This window comes from Martes martes (genome assembly GCF_963455335.1).
Source record: "Martes martes genome assembly, chromosome: 7".
NCBI lineage: Eukaryota > Metazoa > Chordata > Mammalia > Carnivora > Mustelidae > Martes > Martes martes.
Window position 1 is genome coordinate 71,890,416 of NC_137894.1, and position 12,288 is coordinate 71,902,703.

General features: G+C 39.7%; 1 gene segment (V, D, J or C); it reads left to right on the forward strand.

Moving 5' to 3' along the window:
* The first annotated feature begins 868 nt into the window (after positions 1–868).
* Positions 869–12,288, forward strand: part of LOC308345509 (T-cell receptor alpha chain constant-like) — a 440,131-nt gene continuing 428,711 nt past the window's right edge. The window contains exons 1-2 of the C gene segment in view: positions 869–1,009; positions 1,217–1,501.

A 12,288-nucleotide genomic window follows, 5' to 3' on the forward strand; every position in this document is an offset into this window, starting at 1 on the left:
AGTATTTTATTATCTCATCAATCATTTCCAGAACTCTAAAAAAGCAATATTTTATTACTCATCATCCACATTTTATAGTCAAGAGAATACAGACACAAATGATATAAACAACTACTGAATGGGTAGATCTAAACTTGACCTCCCTGGCCTGATTGCAAAGCTGGTTCTCTTCCTGTACCCCTACTGATTGCTTCCATAGAAACAGAAATATCAGATACTCATTATTAGGAGATGAATTGTCTCCCCACCCAAATTTGTATGTTCCTAGCCCCCCAGTAACTCAAAATGTGACTGTATTGGGAGCAGGATTATTAAAGAGTTAATTAAGTTAAAATGGAATCATTAGAGTGGGCCCTCCTCCAGTATGACTGGTGTCTTTACGAGAAGAGATTAGGATTGGACCTCAGGCATAGAGGGAGGACAGTGGCGTCACGGCAGAAAGGTGGGCACCACTGCTTTATAATGGTTTCTGATTCGCCCTCTTTACCTTTTAAGAGTACATTCTATCGGAGCACCTGGGTGGCTCAGTGGGTTAAAGCCTCGGCCTTCGGCTTGGGTCATGGTCTTGGGGTCCTGGGATCGAGCCCCGCATCGGGCTTTCTGCTCGGCGGCGAGCCTGCTTCCTCCTCTCTGTCTCTCTGCCTGCTTGTGATCTCTGTCTGTTAAATAAATAAATAAATACAATCTTTAAAAAAAAAAAAAAGTATATTCTATCATCATTATGATGCTGATACCACAAGATGGCAGTGTCTCTCCTCAGAAACTCAATAGGTTTGAAATCAGTTTGTGTGTATTGAAAAGGATTGGGTTGGCTTCTGATTGGCCAGGTAAGACTCCAGCATCCAGACGGAACAGATAAATATACCCCATAGAAAGAGCCAATGCTTTCGATTGAGTATCCTGGCCGCATTTCAGTCCATAGAGCCCAGTTTTCTGTGATCCCAATAAGGAAGAAGAATGGAGAAACTCCTGGAAGTGTCTTTGCTGGTACTATGGCTTCAACTGCCCAGTAAGTTGGGTCTCTTGGTAATGGAAATGGGGTGACCAAATTTATAGGAATAGGGTGAGCTAAGCTCAGAGCCCACAAGACTGAGTTTGGGCAAACTCTTCTTGTTAAGTTGAAAATGTACCAGAAAATTACAGAAAGAAATGTAAGTACTAAAGAGTAAGAGTACAACGACAGACTCTTGGTGTCTGGCCTTCTGTTTTTGCCTAGGGGTGAACAGCCAGCAGGAACAGCATCATCAGGTCCTGAGCATCCAGGAGGGTGAAAATGCCACCATGAACTGCAGTTATAAAACTTCGATAAGCAACTTACAGTGGTATAGACAAGACTCGGGTCAAGGCTTTGTCCAGCTGATTTTAATACGTTCAAATGAAAGAGAGAAACACAGCGGAAGGCTACGGGTCACCCTGGACAACTCCATCAAAAGCAGTTCTTTGTCCATCATTGCTTCCCAGCCTGCAGACTCTGCTACTTACATCTGTGCCACAGGACACAGTGTTCACCAGGCACCTGCAGCCTCTGCACAAACTCTGCCCAAGCTGCCCCTTTGAAGCCCCACAGTGGGTAGCATTCGTGGTTAAGTCTTCACAGGAAGGAGAGTCTACAAAGAGCAGGCAAGATGAAAGACGGACCCTCTCAAATTCATGGTTTCTTTGGAAGCACCTTGTACCAAGGCGAAGGGTATGAAGTTTAGAATGAGAAACTACAATGCCAGGTTCAAATCTGCCAATCCCAGTTCTATGGCTTTGGGCAGAGCATCAGCATAGCAGCCTTCCCTTTCCTCAATGGAAATGAAGGGCCTGGAATGACAAGCCTGAAAGGCCCTCCAAGCTCTAATTTTATCAGGGAAGAAGCTAAGCTCTGGACACTTATAGAGGATGAGGAAGGAATTCTCTGTATTAGAAGGTCTCATATGCGCAATCCTCTGGTGACCCAGATGGCCCCTTGAGATGTGTGAGATTACTATCACCTCCCTCCAATTCCTGTATAGAAAAAAGAAGTAGAAAGGATCTTGGAACTCTTTCAGTCAAATTTTCCAATTTAAAGCTGAGGAGTGGAAACATTGTGTACCCATAGAAACAAAGCTCCAAATCTCATTCTGCGTTTACCAGTCCTGTGATTTCCAAGCCTCAATCTCCCCACGAATCAAAGGAGAACTTACGAGATAAAGGCATAATTTCTCCCCACTTGGGTGAGAGATGCATGTTCTCCACTGCCACTGCCCTGAAATTTTGTTTTTAAAAAGTGGGTACTTCTATCATCAAATACATAGCAGTTTTCATTTATGTCTCTTCCTACTAGTAAATAAATGTTGGATATAGTTGTCAAGTATAATTCAAGTATCATTAACTTACAGTGTTGTATTAGTTTCAAGTGTACAATATAGTGATTCTACAATTCTATACATTACTCAGTGCTCATCATCATAAGGGTACTCTTAATCCCCTTTGCTTATTTCACCCTTCCCTCCATCCACCTCCCCTCTGGTGACCACCAGTTTGTTCTCTATAGTTAAGTTTTGTTATTTATTTTTTTTTTCTGTGTTCACTTGTTTTGTTTTGTGAATTCCAAATATGAATGAAATCATATTGTATTTGTCTTTCTTTGACTGATTATTTTGCTTAGCATTATACCCTCTAGATCCATCCATGTTGTTGCAAATAGCAAGATTTTATTCTTTTTTATGGCTGAGTAATATTCCATTATATTCATATCTAGCTATATGTCTATAGATCTCACATCTTCTTTATCCATTCATCATCAACGCATACTTGGATGGCTTCTACATTTTGATTATTGTATATAATGCTACTATAAACATAGAGATGCACATATCTTTTCATATTAGTGTTTTCCTTTTCTTTGGGTAAATATCCTGTAATGGAATTACTGGATCATATGGTTTGATGTAGCTTTCTTAATCAAATTTTGATACTACTGGAAATGTGTTTGTGGAGAAAATTGGGCATTTCTATTTATGCACATGTTTGGTGAAAAAGGTGGGGGAGGATAGAGGAAATGTTCTACAGGGCAGTGGTTCCCAAATGCCAGACTTCAACCATCAACATCACCTGTATCAGAATCACCTAGAGCACCTTTGAAGATCCGAAGTATTAGGCTCTATCCCAGCTTACTCCCTCAGTCTCTCTGATGGAAACAATGAATTTGTGTTCTTAATGAACATTTTCTGTATCAGTTTAGAGATTCGTTCAGGCTCATGTCACAGAAAACTCAAGTGATAATATTTTTAACAGGCTGGAATTTACTTTCCTCTCACTTAAAGAAGCTCTATCATTTGCAGGGGTGGTATGCTGGCTTCATCATGTTAGGAAAGATCAAGGGTGTTTCTAACTCACTGTCTCTCATCCTGAAGGTGTCACTGTTGGTTTTATACTTTAAAGAAACTGCTAGAGATCTGTCCATTTTATACACCTTCCAGGCAGAAAGAAAGAGAAAATCAGAGGGCAAATGGGCACATGATGGCCAAGTTAATCTTTTCCAGAAACTATACCCAATGGCTTCTATTTCCATTTCATTTTCCTGAGTGTTATTTAATGTCTCCACCTCTCTCCCATCTGCAAGTGAGGCTGAGATATCAGGACTATTTTTTGTCTTAACATGTTGCCACCCATGTTAAAATCACGATTCTATTAGTAACAAAAAGCAGACAATTGGCATGACAGAGGGAACGAGCAGTTTCTGCCACAGTCTCACACCAGGGTCTATCAGGACTCATATGCTTTTTACTTATTCCTAATTATTTATTTTTAAAACACCAAAACCAATCTCTCTCCCAGTTCTGTCGAATTTCTCCTAAAAGTCTTCCAGAAGACATCACAACCCCCACAACCCAGTTCAACTCCACAATCCTAATTAAAAATCCACCTTCATCCTTCGTTTCCCCACTCTTAGCACATTTCACATTTGACCTCATGATTCTTCAATGTAATCCTTTGGAGTCTGGTCAGAGTGCAGATTTGACCAGGTCCATCACTTGGATCTCCACCTGCTCTTAGAATAAAGAAAAACTTCTTAATGACCTACAAAACCTTGCATGATCTGGGATCTTACTACTTCGACAAGCTCATTCCACAATATCTCTAATCTCTCTCCCTTCTTCCCACTTTCTGTCTGCCTGTCTCTGTCTTCACAAATACTGGTGTTATTTAAGTTCCTTAAAAGCACTTTGTTTCTCCTATATGACCCTTTCAGAGCAACTTTAGGTGATTTTCTCATTCTTTTTCCCTTTCTGAAAATTCTTTTCCCTCCCTTGAAAAGAGTAAAAATTACCAAATTCCTGCTCTTTCTTATACATCTGGTGAAGAGTAACTGAAGAAAGCTCGATGTGTATTCTTAGAATCATAGGCCCCTGCCTCTTCAAACTTGTAGTTTTTCCTTTATTTCTTTGATTATTTTATTAAAAGCTATTTCCACTACTACTCCGTGAGCTCCCTAATAGCAGGGATTATATCTGAGTTTTTACTCCTTAATCCTCAGCACCAAAATATCTTAGGCATTAAGATCATCAAATCTCCTTCTTCTCCTTTCTATTATTTGCTTATTTAATATCCTTCCTTTATTTTAAGCATCCTCAAAGATAATATTGATAATATTGCAATGAAAGGACAAAAAAACGAACACATGGCTGAGTCTCTCAGACTGTAACCTGTGGAACTTTGGAGGTTTATGGGTAAATTCCCAGGGCTAAGTAGGGGTTGGCAAACTATAGTCCACAGGTCAAACCTGGCTGCCACCTGTCTTTGTAAATTAAGTTTTATTGGGAAAAGAGCCATGCCCACTTATTTGTGCATTGACTCTGGCTGCTTATACTGTGACAGCAGAGTTGGGTATCTGCTCAGAGATATGACTGCAAAGCCTAACATATTTACTATTTTACAGAAAAATATTCTGGCAACCCCTGAAAATAGGAATTACTTGAGAATTTTTAGATTTGTGGAGTTTTCTGTTTGATGACAACAAAATAAAACAATAATAGCATATTTCTAACCATCTGTATGACCAACTTAGAATCCTCCCCTTGGTTTTGATAATTTTTTTCTTTATGTCACTTTTCCTAAATTAAAGGCAAATGAGTTAATGACATTTTACAAATAAAGACATCACGGTTGTTTTAATGGAGAAAATGGATTGGGAAATTTTGGTTATGATATGGCACGTGGTACTACACACAGGCCAGACTCCCAAGAACCTATGTTACCATCATTACCACAATGTTTCCATTGGAAAAGGGTGAGTCACTCACACTCAATGTTTGAATATATCAACATGCAATTCAGCAGATTTAAGAGTAGCAGTAAATGCGTAATATGTGTTCCTTTTCAGTGGTGAATTTTGGGTGCTTTATTACATTATTTATTTTACTTTTGTAAAGTGGCAAGTTAAATGACTATTTTTGAATAGGAAAAGTAAATGTGCTCGGAACAACTGATTATAATAATTCAGACCATAGTACATGAAGCTCCAAATCAATTCAATCCAGTCAGTTATTGAACTACGCATATCTTTAGTATTCCTCTAATGAGCCTACACCAATCCTTTAGTTTCAACAAAAGATCTTCCTTCATGTTACTTGAACTTGAATTTGATTGATTTTATATTTTGTTTGCATTTTTTGTTTGGTGTGTAAGGCCTATGAGCCTAAAACATTTATACTGAACTGCATTTTGGTGTATATTATGGCATCATAATATTTTTAAAAAATAGTATGAGAGTGGTTCCTTATATGAAAATCTGTAACTTACTCAATTTTGAGAAACACTGAATGCACCTGTTATTGAGGTCTGGGATCTGACTCTGGAAGAAGCTGGTGACACCAGCTTATGCTTCATAAGAAGATGATTGTGCCTACCAGACATATCCACTCATTCATTAATCACTCATTCTTCAGGTATTTTTTGAGCATCTCCTAATGGCTTATATATTTTGAGAAACTGGCCACTGAGACTAATGAGATTAAGTTCCTGATCTCAGGAGCATCAAGTCTAGTTTGAAAAACAACACAAATGATTCTACTATGAGGTAGTAATGACAGTGTAGATAGGTATGTAAAGTGGGAACAGAGAGGGGCTCCCTTGAAGACCTGGGGGTGTCCTTTCGCAAGGAAATGCTGTGTAAATTGGTTCTTAAAGAATGAATAGAAGTTACTTAAGCAAAGTCAGGTGAGGAAGGAAGCACATTGTCAGCAGAAGGGCTCTTCCCTTGGCTCGAGGGGGAACAGTGGATGAATATGTCAGGAAAAGTCTCAGATCATGCCTTTTTTACACTCTCAGTATACCCTAAGTATACTAAGATAGCCTCAAACTAGCTTAATACTCAGCATCAAGAGACACTAGATGCTAGGATTAAAGAGATTTAGGGCGCCATGGAGCCCTGCATCTTAAAAAGGGTGATAGAGGATTACCCACTGTCTCAGCCTCAGGCACCACCTTGCAGTCTGCAAAAAGTTTCCTTCCAGGAGCCCTCCCCCTCCCCCCAAACACCTATTTCCTTTCTATGTCTACAACCTCAGCTCCGGGACAGGGTAAATACCAGTTCAGTTGGAAAGTGGCCGGCAGGGTCAGGGGGGAACCACAAGAGGGCGCTGCTCTCTTCAGTTTGTGGTTTGACACACATTCATCTTCCATTTCTGAACACGTCTCCTTTTTTAGAGCCTGTGAGATGAACTTGCAGGGCAGTTTGTCTTGCTACACACATGAACCCAGATTTTCTAAAAGAGTCCACTAAAGGATAAAGAAACTAGAGGAACGGCCCTCTCAGCTTTGAATGTATCCCCAGATAAAACCTTCTGCTGCTTCTCCACAAGCCATGCTGTCTACTTCCTACTCAGGACTTGTAATCCTGCTGATACTGAGTAAGTAACATTTATTCAAAATTCCCAAGATGTTCTATTCTTTGGTTTTAGGATGACGTTTTTTTACCCTTCCTGAAATGGAAACTATCCTTTTTATATTATCAATATAACAAAGTCTTTACTTCTTTTTCCCCTAGGAGGGACCAGTGGAGACTCGGTGACCCAGACAGAAGGTTCTATTACCCTCCCTGAGGGGACACCGTTGACCCTGAACTGCACCTACCAGAGCAGCTACTCAGTTTTTGCTTTCTGGTATGTCCAGTACCAAAACAAAGAGCCCAAGCTCCTCCTGAAGAGCTCATCAGAAAAGCAGAGGGTAGAGAATCATGGTTTTCAGGCCAGTCTTAAGAGTGACAAGTCCTTCCACCTGGAGAAGCGCTCCGTGCAAATGTCAGACTCGGCCGTGTACTACTGCGCGATGGAAAGCACAGTGAGAGCAGCAGCAAGGGGAGCTGAGCGCAAACCCAGAGGGGCACAGGAGGGGCCTGGTTGTGGGCATGGCTGGAGGGCAGAAAGATGATTTCTCTGGAGTCAGTGTGCTGGGCTGGACACAGCTAGAGGGAAGGAACGAATTCCAGCTCGGATGACTCCACACTCAGGAATCCTGGCGTTACTTTGAGCTAGGAATGGAAAGAGGTGATCTAGGTGAAAACGTAGGTTATAGATATGCTTGTAAAATAGAATCCTATAGTACATGGCCTTTTGTGTCCGGCTTCTTCACATAGCATCATCTTCTCAAGGTGTATCTATGGGTCAGTACTTTATTACTTTTATGGCTGCACAGTAATCCATTGTATGGACACCTCATATTTTCTTTTTCCATTCATCCTTTGATGTGCATTTTGGTTGTTTTCACTTTTTGGCTATTATGAATAATGCTGCTATGAACATTCATGTATGGAGTTCTGCTCTTTTAAACTCTAATACATTGTAAGTTAGAGGTTTCTGAATATTTTTGGTTTTTTGATTTTGCCTTTTTTGGTACTAACATTTCTTTGTGGATATAAAATGAACAAATATATGAGAAAGTGCTCCTTACAAATAACGATTTATACCAAAGTAAGATGTTATTATTCTAAGGTATAGCTACAGTCATTCAAGAAAATTTCTAAACATCTACTCATATGTGCCAGTTATTTTAATAAGTATTGGGAATACAGTTTAGGTAACAGAGTTTCCTGTCTTAGAATTTTATAACACAGTGCATTAAAATACCGCATAAGTCTTAAAATAATGCTTTTTTCGCAAATCATTTTATTCATGCACTGACTTCTATTTGTTCCCAAATATTTATGATGCTTACAGTTTTATGCATTGGGCCAGGCACTTTAAATTCCTCTCCACCTCTCTCTAGATACTACCAAATTCTCATTTTACAGATGACAAAATTGAGGTTTAGAAATGCTAAGTGACTTAAGGTTACAAAACCAGCTGGGAGAAGTAGTTGGTCTAGGCCCAAATCTGATACGTGACCAATATTCTTAATAGCTAATTGATTGAGCCTTCTAGAAATCTGTCCTTTTTTTTTTTTCTCCCAGAATACTCTTGTAATCTTAGATTTCAAATTGTTGATGTTTTCATTTGGTAGAGAAGAACCCAATGCAATAGTAAAAGCTGTAGTTTACTCAACTGGCAATCACAGGAGTCTATATTCATGCTTACTGAAGACAAAAACACAGTCACCATCTTTTACGTTCTTGATCCACAAGGTTGCTCATACACTGTCTGACTGAATAGCCTGGCTATTTGGGGAGTCATCGCTGACCCCCAGGGGCTGTTATCAGGAGACATACAGGTATTTAGCATGGAAATGGGGGCTATATTTTCCAAATACAAACAAAAATACTGGATGTGGCAAATACATCTAGTCATTGACTGCAGGACACAATATTTTTGCTTTTGCTACAGTGTAATATCTCATTTAAAAATTCTTTTTCAAATAATTAGTAAATGCAGGTATAATGTCAATATGATGTGAAAGTTTTGATTCTCATGGATTTTTCCAAACGCACTGATAATTATTTCACATCAAAGAACTATGAGGGGCAAGTTTCTCACTACAAGAAAACCTGAACTCTACTTTAGTGTCAGCTGAGTTTGTTTTAGTGGTTTTAAGAATTTCTAGGGTTTTTAAGGTAAAGTTACCGTATGAAGCTGAGAGTGAGAATAAAAGGACCATGGAGCTATCCTCACCTCTTGTGTTAACAGTTCTGATTTATGAAGAGTAATAATATTAAAAATTTTGAAGAACCGACTCTCAAAGAGACACATATTCTCATGGACCTAGATCTAGAGAGGCAAAACCCAAAAGTCCCGATATTTAAGGCTGTGAAGAGTTTACTGACTATAATGCAAGGGCCAAATGCCAACAGGTATTGAACTCTGCTGCTATTTTTGCTAAAATTTCTATTGTTTTTGAAAATGCTGTGGCTACAAAGTTGTATATTTTTAGGATTTCTGTTTTCCACCATAATTTATGTCTGTAGTTTGGAAGAGCAGGGGTATTTCAGAAATATGTGTATTGAGTTATAACAGAAATTCCGAAGCTTAGGCACAGAGTAGGATTTTCTAGACAGTAGCTCCTGTGTCTACTCAGAGGTAGGCAGGGCCACTTTATTTCCCTTAACTAAATAATTTAAGGTATATTTCCACATATTTGCTGGCAGTCTAAAGAAGAAATGTTCTAAGACATGAGCAATAATCACACCAGCCTTCAAATTGTATTGGTTTCAAACTTGAGCACTACCAGAATAAACATCAGCAAAGTTCCACATGTCAAGACAAAAGCTAACAAGGAAATGGCACTTTCCTCTGAGGAAATATGCAACTCACAGGTAAGTTGCAAGACACTAAATCTTTATAGGTTATGGTGGGGTTTTTTCCCCTCTTATTTTAAGAGTATGTAAATATTTTTTGATACACCTGTAATATGACTGACAGATGAATTTTCCCCAAGATGAGGTCATAGTTGGCAAAGAAGATATTCTCATCCTGTATCCAGTTAACATGCAAGCTGTCTTGGAAGTGGGTGAGCTTTCTAACCTGCTTCAAGAAACTAGGAGAAAGTATCGTCCACTCCCAGAGCACGAGACAGTCTCTCACTCCTCTGCTCATCAACAGGAATATGGATGGTACTTTGGTCACTGACCTGTGTCTCTACTAATAGTGTTCCCATTGCACCAGATGTCCTCTCTGCCTCTTTGTGGCCAACGACCTGTCTATATACACCTCTGGGGATCATACTTTCCTGAAGGAAAATGGGGAGCACAGCAGGTGACAAAAGATATGTTTTGCTGCTGGGATATATGGCCTAGGCACTGAATCACTACCATTTCATCATTTCTTAAAATGTGGAGTAGTCTTGGAGAATAGTCACTCTTCTTACCTTACACAGCCTAGGTCTCCTTCCAAACACAACAGATGTAATCCCTCCTCTAAACTTCCACATCATGGAATGCCTGGGTGGCTCCGTCAGTTCAGCATCTGCCTTCAGTTCAGGTCGCAATGCTGGGCTCCATTATCCGGCTCCCTCCTCGGCGGGAACTCCGCTTCTCCCTCTCCCACGGCTGCCCACCCCGCCCCGCTTATGCTCGCGCGCGCGCTCTCTCTCTCTCTCTCTCTCTGTCAAATAAATAAATATAATATTCATTAAAAAATTTTTTTTAAAAATCAAATAAATTAACTTTCCAATCACTCCTTAAGCCTTCTTGGTACTTGCCACTTGATACCTTGTCTTGTGGTCCTGAAAATTCGTATCTAGAATGACACTACAAACAGAGTGGGTAAAGTGAAGAAGACACAGAGTGTCTACAAGAGCATGGAGCAGTGGGAGTTCTCAAATGCCACTGGAGGCAACGCGAACTGGTACAACCTTGTGAACCATTTGACAACACCTACTGAAGCTGAACATATACACAACCTGTGATCCAGCAATTACACTTGTAGGTATATACCCAACAAAAAAATGTGACCCCTGTTCATTCAGAATCAATGTACAAGAATAAGAACACATACAGCATCAATAATTGTAGGACCCTTAAGCTAGAAAACAACCCAGATGTCCATCAGCAATTTCAAGGGTAAATAAATTCTGATAACAGGCTACACAGCAAGAGAATGAATAAACTTGCTATATGCTCAATATGGAATGAATCCCACAAATATGACTAGTGAAAAATGTCAGACACTAAAGAAGCTCAAAAATCAGTCAGACTAATCTAAGAAATGATAAGTCAGGAGAGTAGAGGTGTGGTTATCTTTATGGGGAGATAGTGACTCAGAGATTGAACAAAGGAGGTTTCTAAGATGTTGATAACATCCAGGACTTCAGTCTGGGTGTTAGTACTATGGGTGAGTTCACTCTGTGAGAAGGCACCAAGCCCTACACTTAAGTTTTGTTTATGTACATATAATACACTTTAATAAAGTTTTTAAAGGTATACATTATTTCTCCATTAATTGGGTTCTGAGAACACAATTCATAGTCAATCTATTTTCATATCCCCATTGCCCCTCACACTATGCCTTCATTTAACAGATGCTTAATAAAGGTTAGCTCAGTAAAGCTGAGCTACTTTGGATACATATTTGCAAAGATTCTCTGCTCCCAGTTCCAGGAATACAACATGCCAGGTGGACTTGAACTTCCTTCTAGTGCTTTCTTCTCTAGAGTACTGCCCAAATTGAGACACTCAGCCACTCACATCCGGTTTTCTGTAAAAGACTTTGAACTAGCCTTCCTTTTACCAAGGTCTCCTCCCTGGATCCTACTCCATATCTCACAGGATAATTTATCTTTTTAAAAAACACAGCATTGATCACAGTAATCCTCTGTTTAACAACCTTCGGTGACCATCCTTTGTTTGCAGTATTAAGGTTAAAGCTCTCGGTGTGACTCTCAGTGTCCTCTAACAGTTTTGTCAGGAACTTTCTGCTTCAGCAGATTAAGTCTGACTCAAGAACGAAGTTGGGAAACACTCACTGTACTCTTTAAATAGCCCTGCCTACAGCCTGTTTCTCCCATGATCACCTCTAACTGAGTGCTTGCCATTTCAATTCCTCCCAATCCTGGAGATCATCTTAGACCATTCCTGCCTCATGAAGAATTTCCTGGTCATTCCAGCTCACGGTGACCTCATCTTTCCTGTGAAAGCCCTGCCACTAATTATTGCCTCTGATAAATTAACTGATATTTTAAAAATATTTCAATTGTACCACCTAACTTCACAATGCACTTTCATAAGCATTATCTCATTTGCCCCTCATAATAATATGAGTAAGCCATGGAACAGAGAGTTAATCTCATTTTCCAGTTTAAAAGCCCTACGGTTCAGAGAGGTGAGGTGACTTAAACCAGTGTGCTCAGCCAAGGGTACATCCCAGGCTCATCCAAGCTCTCTATACTGAATTA